The 13,981-nt window shown below is 33.1% G+C and overlaps 1 pseudogene; it reads left to right on the top strand.

Moving 5' to 3' along the window:
* LOC109347072 lies at positions 1,782-6,198 on the top strand (annotated as a pseudogene).

Raw genomic sequence — 13,981 nt, 5'->3', positions numbered from 1 at the left:
TTTCTGGTTTGGCCACAACAAATAGTAAGTTAAAAACATGAATTTAATTAGTCATAAAAGCAAAGAAAACCCTAAAACTCTCTCAAAGTAACATATGAGTGTGTTAGCCCTTCCTAAAAACAAGTGACTTGAATTAGGTTTGACTGAACTAAACAAAAAATACAAAAGATTCTAATTACTAAGAAGAAAATCTACAGCATGTATACTCTTTCTTTTTGAACTCACACAAAAAAAAAAATACACCAAAACAACATAGCTAATCCTTTTTTGACTTCATGTCTATTTTTTCTAACTAATTTGAGAATTAAATTATTAACGTTTACTCAGATACAAATAATTTTACACTACTAAATTAATGTTTGCTTGCCTAACAAAAAGTTTAGTTTGCCTTAACAATGGACTATTAAAGCATTACCTAAACCAATAATATATTATCATATGAATGGAAAAATTTAAAAAAAAATATTTTCCTTGATTTAGAATAGGAAATGAAACACAAAAAAGTTATTTCTGTCCCTATTCAAAAGGGGTTGGAGAGAGAAAAATACACAATGATACTACTCATTTTTTATAGAGAGAAAAAAAAAAGTGTTCCTTTGTCATTGCCATCTGTTGTATTGTAGAGTGGCTGGTGTTAGAGTACTTGCTTCTGCTGCAGTGTTGAGAAATGAAGCTATGGTAGTTTTCAATTTGTGATTTTTTTGCTCTGAGATTTTTTATACACTAATCATAATTTCTGGGTCTGGTGTTATTGTTGAAAAGTTTGATTTTTTGTTGTGAATTTCTTTGTTGAGAATCTGAGGTTGGTAGGTAGGTCTTGATCTGTGGAAAAAATGAGATTTTTTGGTTTGGGTTTTTGGTTTTATAATGCAAAAAGTGAAAATTTTTCCTTCAGAATGTGTCAATGCTCTGCTTCTTCGTTCATGCATGTGGATTTTAACGCTTCATTTTGGTTTCAGGATTTCTTCCTCTCTATGTAGTGCTTTCTTCAATTAGTTTCTGTTTGTTATACCATGCTTCTCTTTCTTAAAATAAAGTAAAATGTGCCTCACACAGCCAAACTAATGTTGCAAAGTTTGTAGCTTTTGAAGTCTAACACAAGTTTTCTTGTTTCTAAGATTGTTGTATATCGAAATGAGAGCTATGTTCATTTCAACCATATAGGTTTGTGAGTATAGAATCTGCATTTTGATTCAAGTTGGCCTTCAGATTTTGTCATGTGTTTTTATGCTTACTAGGAAATATTTGGACAATTTACTAATTTTGTGTGTGATAATTTTAGCATAAAACGTTATTTAGTCATTCAAGTGATGTTAGAAAAACTACTCTCCATTACTTCAACGCGAAATTTAATCTTTTAGAAAGGAAGATATAGTATATATTTATAAGAGTGCACTGAGGAATTTCTAGTTAATAATTTGCATGAATAGGCACTAGAGCACTAATACTAGGATATGCAGGCTGCATAGGGAGAAAAGGATACTCTCAATATTGAAAAGCACTAAAAGGTCGACCCAGTGCATGAGGCTCTCACTACCGTTTTACAAAAAATATATTATGTCCAATCCTGTATCCCTCGATAAAATGCTGCATGCCGTGTTCGCCTAATGCGAATCTTCTCTAAATTGAGATACACTTTTGGATGAAAATAATGTGTATGGTCCCATATACCATGGTCCGAGGATTATGTATGAGAAGCTTACATGAATGGTGGGCAAACAATATATTGACAGAACCCGGATGTTACTGTCAAATCATAAAAGAATTTTGCTTGGACTGTTATGGAAAGGCATGTTAACACATCCAAAAGAATGATGATGGTTCTATATCTAGAAGATAAAGTGGAAGTTACCTTATTCCTATGTAGTCAAAAGCGGCGCTATAGTGTGTCGTGGCAGTTTAGGGTGTGCTGTTTTCACGACTGCTATAGCATAATGGAGGGAAGCACCAAGGAACCCTTGTAATGGAGAGAAGCACAATAAGGACAACAAGTGGTATGATTTGGGGACAAGGACAATCTTGTCCTGGTTGATTGAGAATGGGGTAATATCTTTGAATGATGTGATTCAATACCGAAGCCCTGAAGATAATGTTGCCATTAAGGATGGTAGGATTACTCAAGATGGTATTATTTGTAAATGTTGTGGTAAGGTTCATACATTATCAGAGTTCAAGTTTCATGCCGGATTCACGTTGAATTGCCCCTGCTTGAATCTTTTCATGGGATCTGGTGAGCCCTTTACACTGTACCTCCTTCAAGCTTGGTCAGATGAATATAAAGCCAGGAAAAGTCAGAATCAAGCTGTTAAAGTTGACAGTGATGATAGAAATGATGACTCGTGCGGGTTGTGTGGTGAGGGGGTGAGCTGATATGTTGTGATAACTGCTCATCTACTTTTCACCTGGATTTTTGTCCACTCAGGTATGTCTGTGATAGGTACCAGGATAGAAAGAAGAGTGTGAAACAACAATCAAAAGGAAAACTGTAGTGTATAGTGTATTAATTTCACTGCAAGATTACAGTGTTGCAAGAGTACAATGAAAATGCATAGCAGTAAGTGCAAAAGAGAAAAATACAAGTACTATGAGAAATAATCCCTTAATTCCAGAGACAATGCTCACTGCCTTTTCTTCACCCAAATGATTGCCTATTCATTCTCCCTGCCCCCTTTCCCTCATATTTACCCCTCTCTGATTTCAGGATCTGATCCCCAGTCTCTGTCTGCCACGTGTCCTGTTGGTTACCCTGATCATCTTTTCTCTTTCTCCGATAAACCTTCGTAATTGGGGGCCCATCAGTCTGCTCTCAGAGTTATGCTTTCTTCTGCAGTTATGAATCTTTTTCCGCTTTTCCTTCCTTGTCATTGTGAAAAAAACCATGTTTGATTTACTTTGGAAATCAACCCTACTATTAAGTGATTGATATAACAGCTTCCTCTGCCGTTCCTATATATACAGTTATACACTATATATGTAGTCATGTATACCTTTACAATAGCTGAATAACATAACACATAGTTTTGGCCCTCCCATTTCAAATCCTGCTGGTAGTTTTCTTTTTATAGTCTCTAGTTAGGAATATTCATGTAGACCTAGGAGTGATCAAGCACAAAGTTACTCAGCCATGGAAAACATTTTGTGTTACCACTTACGAGCATGTGTATGTATTTATTTATTATATGTTGCTCCAATGTGCATGGTTTTATGCCATGTATTTGAGTATCAATCAAGTCTTCTTGGATATTGGTTGTGTTGTTGTAGGTGTTACTACTGATCAAGTTTTCTAATTCTCTTTTTCCTACTTGGAAGAATGATACAAGCTTTGTTTCCATCTATCAGGAGATCCCTGATGGAAACTGGTACTGCACATACTGCACTTGTCGAACATTTGGAGATCTGGTTATTGATAAGAAGGCTTCGGATGCTTATGATTCATTACAATGTGCACAGTGTGAACATAAATGTAAGTGTGCTTTATTGTTTAAATAATTGCAATGTTGTAGTTTGATTGATGGGGATGGTTAATAATTTGTTGGTTTGATTAGTTGTCATTACTTAGTGATTGCTTATCATTGTTATCTTATTTCGGGCTTTCAGAGTAAGGTTGTGTACATATAACTCTCCTTTGACTCCAAAATGGTGGGAGCCTCATGCTCCCAGCTACCCTTATTATTTGGATGATTTCTTTGAGGTGAAAGTTTATTCATTTATTTACTTTCTCATGCTTTAATAATGATTCCATGTGATTATATGAACTTGTAATGAATTGATCATGAGAAATGCCTGAGAGAAAAAGATAAAAAAGAAGTGGCGGTATCAGACACTTGGTTTTGTGGTCAGAATTGTCAGGAGGTACTATACTTTCTATTGTATACTTCCTTTTTTTATATACCAACGGTGCTTATCATAAATTTTTCGTCTCTGTATTCAAGCCTTCAAGAGACATTCTCTAAGAGGAAGAAGGAGCATATCAACAAATTTACATGTGAATATTTCTGGTTACTATATTAGATACTATGGTCATTGGCATAATGGGTTGCATTGTTCTTTTTATGTCTTCGTTTTCTGTTTGATTACAATAATATTGTCGAACAACACGAGTCTATGTTTCACTGTAATGCTTTCCCCTCATTTGGTGCTTTATTATTTATCTAACTAATCCACCCCATGGCTTTTCTTCAACCCCTCATTCTTTGGGTTTCTGCATTCTGTTTTTTTATTTTGACTTGTAAGGTTTTGTTTCCATGTGATTTTCAGGTCTGATTTTGCTCGACTGAATTTTCAAGGGTTTTACACTGTGGTATTGGAGAAACGGGATGTGTTAATATCTGTAGCATCTGTAAGGAAAAAGATTATGTATAAATATTTATCTTGTTGAATATGTAGTAAAATTTGACTTATTTAAAATCCCATCTCTCACATTTTTGTGAAATGGCTCTATTTCAACTACTTTTCTAATATATAAATGTCTTTCTGTTATACTCAAGCTTACCTTCTAGTTGATTTATGAATTAATTAAGTTATAGTCACATTAACTTTGGTTTATATTAAATGGCATCTATGTATTAAGCCTTTATTTTGGTAAATTGTATTAAGCTTTTTACTCCTTTGCAGGGTGCATGGAACTACAGTTGGAGAGATGTCTTTAATTGCAACTTGCGGTCAGTATTGTCGTCAGGGAATATGCCGAATCCTTGCGAGTGCAATTGAAGAGGCACATTTTGGCTGTCGTTTCATGTATATTGTTCGAGTTTCGTTTTTATTGGATATTCACTCCCTTGTTGATCAAAATAATTATTGTTTAGAGTTGATTTAGAGATGTTAATATCTATCAAGGTAGAAAGATTGTGAAAGCAGCCATTCCGGATTTGGTGGAGACATGGACTAAGGGCTTTGGATTCATACCTATAGATGACAATGAAAAGCAAAGGTTGAAAAAAATCAACTTAATGGTTTTTCCTGGGACAGTGTTACTTGATAAACCCTTGTATCAGAAGGATAAAAGTGAAGGTATATTTGCTTGGTGTATATGATTAGTGTATTATTCTTGTAAAATACTACTTAAAATAATATTGTTTTATCAACCGAAACATGCCTGTGTGATCTATCAGCTTTAGCAACAGATGAAACAATCAAAGTAGGCATGTGTTGGGAAGGAATGCCCATAGCCGAATCATTCTGCAAGAAGTTGGAAACTAAACTACCGCGAAGTTGGTGCTAAGTCAGAATCTGAACCTGTGGACGGCGAGAATCACCTACACTGCAAAGCTGGCTGCGATATCATCACAGACAATAACGAGCAGCTAAGTGCACATGATAACAAGCAAATAATCCAGTTAACGGTGTCAGGTGGCTCAGACAAATCTATTAAAGAAAACAATATGTAGGAATCGAGAATGGGAAAGGAAATGCGAAAGGCGAGCTGAGTCATTACAGCAATCGTGTGAGAGCTGTTGTGCTGACAAAGATGGTGCTGAATCTGGTGTAAAAATTATTGCGGACAAGAATATCATCAAAGTAGGTGAAGTTCAGGAAAATGCTTTGCAGGACCATTTTTCAAATTTGTCCTGCAAATCATCTTTAGGTAGCAGTTTTGACTTGATTTCCAATATTGAATGCTCAGTGATGTTCCTGATGTATGATGAACAGTGTTTCTGGAACAGCATTTGCACAGTCTGCAAGCTAAAAGAACATAGATGCTTAGAGAAATAGTATGACGCTCCTAACATACTTGTAATTTGGTAGTGTATGTAACACTTCATCAGTGAAATGCGACCCCTGGACCCACGAATATGCTTAGTGTGTCACTTTCAAGCTTAAATACTTCATGCAATATTTTATCCCCAAAGGGAGCCTCCACGACTCGAACTTATAACCTCAGGGGTAGCTTAGTGGTAGCGACTCAATAGAATAAATGACTATTACTTCCTGAGGTCATGGGTTCGAGTTGCAGAGGCTTCCTTTAGGGGAGTAAAATACTGCAAGGATATTTAAGCTGACATGCTTAGTGTGTATTCATAGGCTTGGGGGTCACATGTTATGGTTGGGGTGTGTATCTTAGCAAAGCATTGCAAAATATTGAAACAAGTTCTAACTATTTTCGGGGTGTATCATGGTGGTTTCGTCCATGCACAACCCTCTCCGGTCGAAAGGGAGTGGATATCTGCATAAGGCATTTCTTTTAATAGTGTCTTTCACTAAATTGTATCATTCTTTCCAAGTAATGGAGCATTAGCCTTTGGTCTGATGTCTGAATGAGTGTGCACCACTGTGCTTGGTATTATACTTTTGTGTTTTCTGTTTCATCTCCATACCATATGTTCATTATTCCTCCATCAATTGAACAAAACCAATTTTGAGTCCTTAAGACAAAAAATGTTTGCCAGCATTGTCAAAATCAACCTTGGAATGCCATGATTTTGCCACATTTACCACTGTCTTTCACTAAAGTGTCTATTTTTTTGCATGCCACAAATGACAAAACTTTATACAGAGGTGGCCATAATATCAAAAAAGAAGCTATCAAGGTAATTTTAAATGTAATATATATGCATTGATACAGTGTAAAAATTTATATATACTCATTAAATTATTTATCATTTAATTGTATTATTTTTATAAAGAGTAGATGATAATTAAATATGAATGAATAATAGATAAATGATATAGTAACAGTGTATAATTTTTTTACACTATCAATTCATAAATTTTTTTTCTCATAATTTTATCCCATCAATTAAGTCTTAAGTGTTATTAATAAGTTTGAAATGTTACATCAATCATACATAGTAGAAGATTGTTGAAGTATAAATTGTATCACTCATAATGTCTCATCTTAAAATAAGTTTGTTGACAAATAATGAGTTCTAAATCTTTCATAGTCATTTTAACCGATTTTTTTTTTCTTGGTCTATGTCTCTATAAATGTATAAAGCTATAGAAATGTATATATTTGTTGATATATATATATATATATATATATATATGATTTTATTGGTCTTGAATGAATTTAAAAATACCTATAGACATTGACCATGCTTTGTAGATTGCAGGGACATATTTTTTGAAAAAATATGTATATTATTTATAGATAAAAGTGTATGTAATGACATTGTACGAGTTCTGTACACGGTCTCTATATTATACATCATTTATATCTACTTATCATCAATTTTTTTAAAAGTAACTTAAATAAATTGTGGATGGTATAGTGGCCGTGTCTAAATCTTTACATTAACAATACATATATATTACACTTTTATTTATAACTCTACTAGTCCCAATTTTATTTATTTTGTAAATGACATGTTTCATGTAAAATAAAATAATTATTATTGTGTTGAATGTTTTATAATATTATGGATATAACAATTTAAAAGAACTTCTAAACGTTTCTCTGAGATAAATATTCAGTTGTTTCTTTGAATATCTTGTTTGAGTCTAGTCTATTTATTCTCTAGTTTTGATATGATAAAACTCATTGATTTTGCAAAGTTTTATCTACCTAATTTTTGTTCAACATCATTGATGGTATTTGATAATTAACTTGAAACTTACATCATTGATATACATAGCAATGTTGAATTTGTTTATTTGAAAGGAATCAATAATCTGTATGGTAAGTTGGTTGAAAGTGGAAGACACATTATTTATCTATTAGTTTATCTTCTTTTGAAGTTAGAAATACCACCATAGAAAGTATTTTTTTCAACTATGAATATTGTAAAAAATAGGTTACATAATTGAATGAAATATGAGTGTATAAATGATTGTCTAACAACTTATATGTAGCGAATATTACTAAACAACATTGACAACGAATTAATCATTCAACGATTTCAAAATATCAAGTCACACATAAATTAATTATTTTAAATTTTGACATATGTACACCCTACCTCTAAGTCCTATTTCCCTCATCCCTCACTGCAATAGAAATGTAATTTATGGATGAACTATTTGAACTATTATTGGTATATAATATAAGGGAATGAAGTATCTTCTAGTATAAGGAGATAAGTTATCTCCTCCTGCCAGTGAAATCATGACATGTGCCACGTTTTATTATTTTTTATAAAAATATTTTTAAAAATAAACAAAATAGCACGCTTGTCACATTTTTACTGACCAAATAAGATAAGTTATCTACTGATATGAGAAGATACATTTGTAAATAATAGAATGGATGTACCAAAAGTAATATTTGACCCCATTATCTGTTGGGGTGTGCCTTGGTGGAGACCTTAACTGAATATTTTTATTTTATTTTATAGATTTGTGATTTCTTTTCCAAATAGTAACGGGTGTCATAAACTCTACGATTCTAAAGATGATGATTCATTGATAGTTTGTATAGCCTTGGCACACATTTATAATAGAAAATTCTTTGAAGTCAGGCTTATTATTATTATTATTATCATGATAAAATAAGCTTATATGACATTAAGCAATTTGGAATGATTCAGTCTCATCAAATGAATGAATGGTGTGAGAATTTCAGAGTGGTTCCAAAGAACTTCTTATCAAGAGTGGAAGTATGTGCCTTCTATTGGTGGACCCATTTTTTGCCCATAAAAAACAATCATCATGGGCATCTGTCTTATTTGACAATGGTGTTTATGCATCTAAACATAATATTTTTGGAGAAAAAAGATATATTTATATTATCATCGTATTATTTATTATTTATTTTTAATCATCGTTAACTTTTAAATAAAATTAGTATAATGAATGGTGAATAATGCACTGATTGTCTATAATTTTTACACTATTAATGTATAAATATTACACTCATATTTTTATACGGACAATTATAAACATTACACTTTTTAAATGTAAGTTTTATATGGATAAGGTTATGTATGTGTTTTCCTTATAAAATAACAAATGTAACCTTATTTAAACATATATAAGGAAGGCTAGGCACAACTCTATGAATGAAGTGGGGTTAAAATTGAGTTCATAATCCATTCAAATATAAAAGAATCAAAGAGGAAAGAGTAAACCAATAAGGTAGCGTTATAAAATTTTACTTGATCTTAAATATATCAAAAAGTTAAATATTTAATTCATAGGAGAGATACTTATTGTAAGGGACAATCACACATTTCAAAAAGTATTAGTTACTTACAAATAAATTGTATGGACCATTGGTTAAACCAAAAAATAGAAAGTTACTATAACAAACATAAAATCTGAAACAAAATAATGACATCAATAGCACATAGAACAAGCATCTTTGACCCCACTAAAAAAGAGATTCGAATACATTATTCACTAATTTTTTAATCAGTTTTGAAATTTAAAAAATTCAAAGAAAAGAAGAGAAAGGACATAATTTTAATAATCATTACAGCACTCCGTGATTATTTTGTTAATTATGATTATGAATCATAATATGTTAATAGATTGAGTTGTATCATGATTATGGATAGTGATTCATACAGCACTATAAGCAACAGCCTAATAAAGTTTGAAGAAAAAAGATTTGTCCCAAAGAAGGAACAATCAATGGTTATGATTATATCAGGTTTGAAAATAAGGAACCAAAAGCAATATTCTATACCATTATGCTCCTTTAAATATGCTTGGGAATACTATATTTTTCAATTTTAGTTATTACTAATAAAATCAATGATGAGGAGGGATCCACTTACTTCAAGAGTAAGTTTTTTTTAAATCATTGAATAGATCTACTCACTAATTCAAACCATGGAAAAATCTAGCTATCAATTCTAGAAATTTTTTAGTTACTACTCTCTAGTTTTTACTCTCCATCATAGCTATCAATTCTAGAAAAATCTAATGGATTAGATCTATTCACTAATTGAAACCATTGAATTTCTCTAAAATTGATGACTAGGATGTGGAGTAAATTTAAAAAACTTACTCCTCGGAATAAGTATATCTCAACTCATAAATGATAGTGGTAAACTTATTCCAAAGTTATTGTGTTGGTGATCACATTTTTAGAAGGGGTGAATCAAGAGGAATCTTCATTGTTAAGGTATTATCCACCGTGCATATTATTTTCATATAACAATTTATGACTATTAACACATTAATATAAATGATATATTTACATAGTAAAAAATACTATGATTACACATACTATTTTCTCTTTTATCATTATTTTTTGAGTCTTCTAGTGTGAAAAAATACATGACACTAATAGTAGTCAATCAAATCAAAGAATCTTTGTACCACTTTGAATGTACATAAATCTCTTGTTTACAACTTACAAGTGCTTGGTGGAATAATTCCAATCACAAGAAGTCCCTGTCATCTATTTGATTAATAATTTTTTTTTGTTTCTGATCTATGCTACATTAATCAGTACTATGATAATTTTCCCTTCATTCCTAATGGGCATCACATGCCATTGCAGTTCCTCAATCCCCTCAACTTTTTATACAAAACCAAATATGTGAAGGGAATGTTGGAGAAAAGATGAAAATGAATTGTGAAGAAGAAGAAGATGTAGTGCAGTAACATCAGAGAAAAAAGAATGTAGTAGATTAGAAAGGTGATTTCAATGTATAAAAAACATGTATATTGATTGAGAATGATTATTGAAGAATACAAGAAGCATACTATTTATAGTAGCTATTGGTGTAACTGAAAAAAACATAATTACCTACCTTTCGATCAATGGAAAGAATTAACAAAATCCTAATACTCCCCCTTAATTCATACTTATTACAAACATACTACATTCAATAGCCTCCTTAGACTTCTAAACCTTTCTACTCTTAATGCCTTGGTCATTACATCAGCAATTTGAACTTCCGTTGAACAATGTTTCAAGTTGATCTTCCCTCTTCCAACTTGCTCTCTTAGAAAATGATATTTTCTTTCTATGTGCTTGCTCTTTCCATGTGCAAATGGGTTCTTTGCAAGATTAATAGCAGATTTATTGTCCACTAATAGTTCCATTGTTCCATCAAAATCTATCTTCCACTCTTCAAGCAAAGAGATAAGCCATAGAGTCTGACATGCCACATTGCAAGCTGAGATGTACTCGGCTTCACAAGTGGATAAAGACACCACTTCTTGTTTCTTGGAGCACCATGAGATAGGGGAGTCAAACACCAAGAAAACATAGTCCATGGTGCTCTTTCTCTCTAGTAAATCACCACTCCAATCAAAGTTAGAATAAGCTACAAGTTGCAGACTCCCTTTTGCTGTCTTGTTTGAAAACATAATTCTGAAATCACATGTTCCTCTCAAGTACCTTATAATTCTTTTGGCTCCTACCATGTGTGACTTCCTTGGATCACTCATAAACCTACTCACTAAGCCAACACTGTATGAAATCTCTGGCCTCGTGTGGCAGACCAACCTTAGGCAACCAACCATTTGCCTATACAGAGTATTATCCACTATTGGTTCATCTTCACCCTTATCCAACTTCAAGTTTACCTCTGCATGTGTTTCAGCAGCATTACAGTTCAACATATTGAACTTGTTCAGAACATCATGTATATACTTCTTTTGGTGCATAAAGACTCCACCTTCAACTAGTTTGAACTTCATGCCAAAAAAGTATGTCAATTTACCCAAATTAGTCATCTCGAACTCTGATTTCAGCCTCACTTTCACTTCTTCTATTCCTTTTGAGTTGTTACCGGTAATGAGTAGATCATCTATATATAAGCATATGATGAGAATATCAAGGTTACTCATGCTCTTGATATACACACCATGTTCTATATCACACTTCTTAAACCCTGAGCTTGATAGAAAAGCATCAACTTTCTTGTTCCAAGCTCTTGGTGCCTGCCTTAGTCCATACAAGGCTCTCCTCAACTTGTACACTTTGCTTTCACTATCCTCTATCACAAATCCTGGAGGTTGAAGAACATAAACCTTTTCTTCAAGAGGGCCACTGAGGAAAGCATATTTCACATCTAGTTGTCACATTGCCCAATTGTTCTTGCTTGCTAGAGCCACAATCAGCCTTATTGTTTCTAGTCTTGCAACTAGTGCAAAAACTTCAGACAAATCAATCCCTTCTTTCTGTATAAAGCCTTTCGTAACCAATTTGACCTTGTGTTTTGCAGTGGTGCCATCAGGGTTCAGTTTGGTTTTGAACACCCATTATACTGCTATGGGCTTCTTGTAAGTTGGAGGTTGAACCAACTCCCAAGTTTTGTTCTTGTTGATTGATCTTAATTCCTCCTTCATAGCTTCTTTCCATACCTTGCTATTTACTGCTTCTTCAATAAAGATGGGCTCTGCATATGCAAATAGAGCAATGAATTGCACTAGCTCTCCTTCACTGTTAACAACATCATCAGGAGATATCAGGCAATCTCTTAGTCTAGCAGGCAAGTGTCTCATTCTCGTAGGCCTTCGTGTATCATCTCTATAAGCTGATGTCCCCATTTGAGGCTCAATTTCATTCACTGTTTGAGTCTCATCATCACTCTGATCCTTATCTGTCCATTCAAGTGGGATTTGAGCATTGGATTTTGACCATATTCTTTCCTCCTTCCAAGAGCTTGATTCAATAAATTTCACATCTCTGTTGAATATTACTTGGTTTGTTCTTGGGTTGAATAGCTTGTATGAACCTGTAGGGTGATAGCCAACAAAAACCATTGTTTCACTTTTATCATCTAGTTTTCTCCTTCTCTGATCAGGAATGTGTTTGTAGCATAAGGATCCAAAGATCCTGAAGTGCCTCACTGATGGTTTCACCCTTGTCCAAACTTCTTCAGGCGCCTTGAATGCAAGTCTCTCATTGCGTACATGATCCACTTCTAACAGATACTGTAGAGAGTAATTCTCTAATGGTATTACGCTTACGACAAATTTGTCATTTCTTACCGTTATAAAAGCGGTTCTCAATTTTTGCAATAGTCGCAATACTATCACAATGGGTCAACACAACTAATATTAATTTTCCCATAGGGGAATCCCTACAAGCAAACTTCTCAGCTAACTTGCTTCTTCATTAGTTGTTGCTAATGCTATCATCTCAACTTTCATAGTGGATTGAACTAACATAGTTTGTTTCTTTTTATACTCTAGATAGTCCATCTCATCATTTATGCATTCTCGCCACAAATCAACATCCAAAGAAGTCAAAACTTTTTGGAGAGTTGATGGAATATCCTCCAATATATAGACCATATAATCATATCTATACTCTCTAACAATTATTGTTCTCTTACTTCTTCTAGGTTCTATTTCAAACATTTCATTTTATATCATTATCTCTAATCATACGTATGTGACTAGTTGATGTGCCCTCATTATTCCTCAATTTAAAAATGAATTTCTATTCATTGAAGTCAACATCGTTAGACTCAATGATCACTTTTGCGTTAAGGTCATAAAACTTGTACGCTTTGTTGTTTACGGCATACCCACCGAATACACATTCACAGGCTCTATGAGTTTAACTCTCTAGGGCCATACCATCAGAAATGATTTCATGAGCAATTTTATGTATCTCATAGGACTGAGACTCTACTGATTTATTATCAGTCATTTGATACTTGAGGTAGTGGTAACATAATATATATTTTTTTATCTTAACTTCCTTAGTATCATATTTCTTTATTTCTCAAGTGCATACCAAATAAATTTGACAAACTTGTATGGGCTATAGCAATCATAAATATCATCGGACAACCCATTCAGAATGGAATTCATAAAAGTAACCATTTTCATTCTAGAGACCTATATTAATAGTTAGTTTATCATTTTTTTCCCCAGTTTTCTCAAATAGCATTAGGACATTGATTTTCAAAACGTGTGTAACTTTTCTCATAGTGAGGAAAAATCTCATCTTATGTTGCTAACGTTTGAAATTTGTCCCATCAAACTGAAATGGTTTGTTCAGGTTATAGCTGTTCGTCCAGTAATATCATCTACGAATATCATTGGAGTAGAAACGTCTTCAAATTGTTGGTACCGTAGCTTGCAACAATTCTAAATGGCACGAAATAATCGTTATTGGCTGAGTCACGAC

Source organism: Lupinus angustifolius, chromosome LG05, assembly GCF_001865875.1.
Source record: "Lupinus angustifolius cultivar Tanjil chromosome LG05, LupAngTanjil_v1.0, whole genome shotgun sequence".
Lineage (NCBI taxonomy): Eukaryota > Viridiplantae > Streptophyta > Magnoliopsida > Fabales > Fabaceae > Lupinus > Lupinus angustifolius.
Note: the sequence above shows the minus strand (reverse complement) of the source record. Positions and strands in the feature narration are given on the sequence as shown.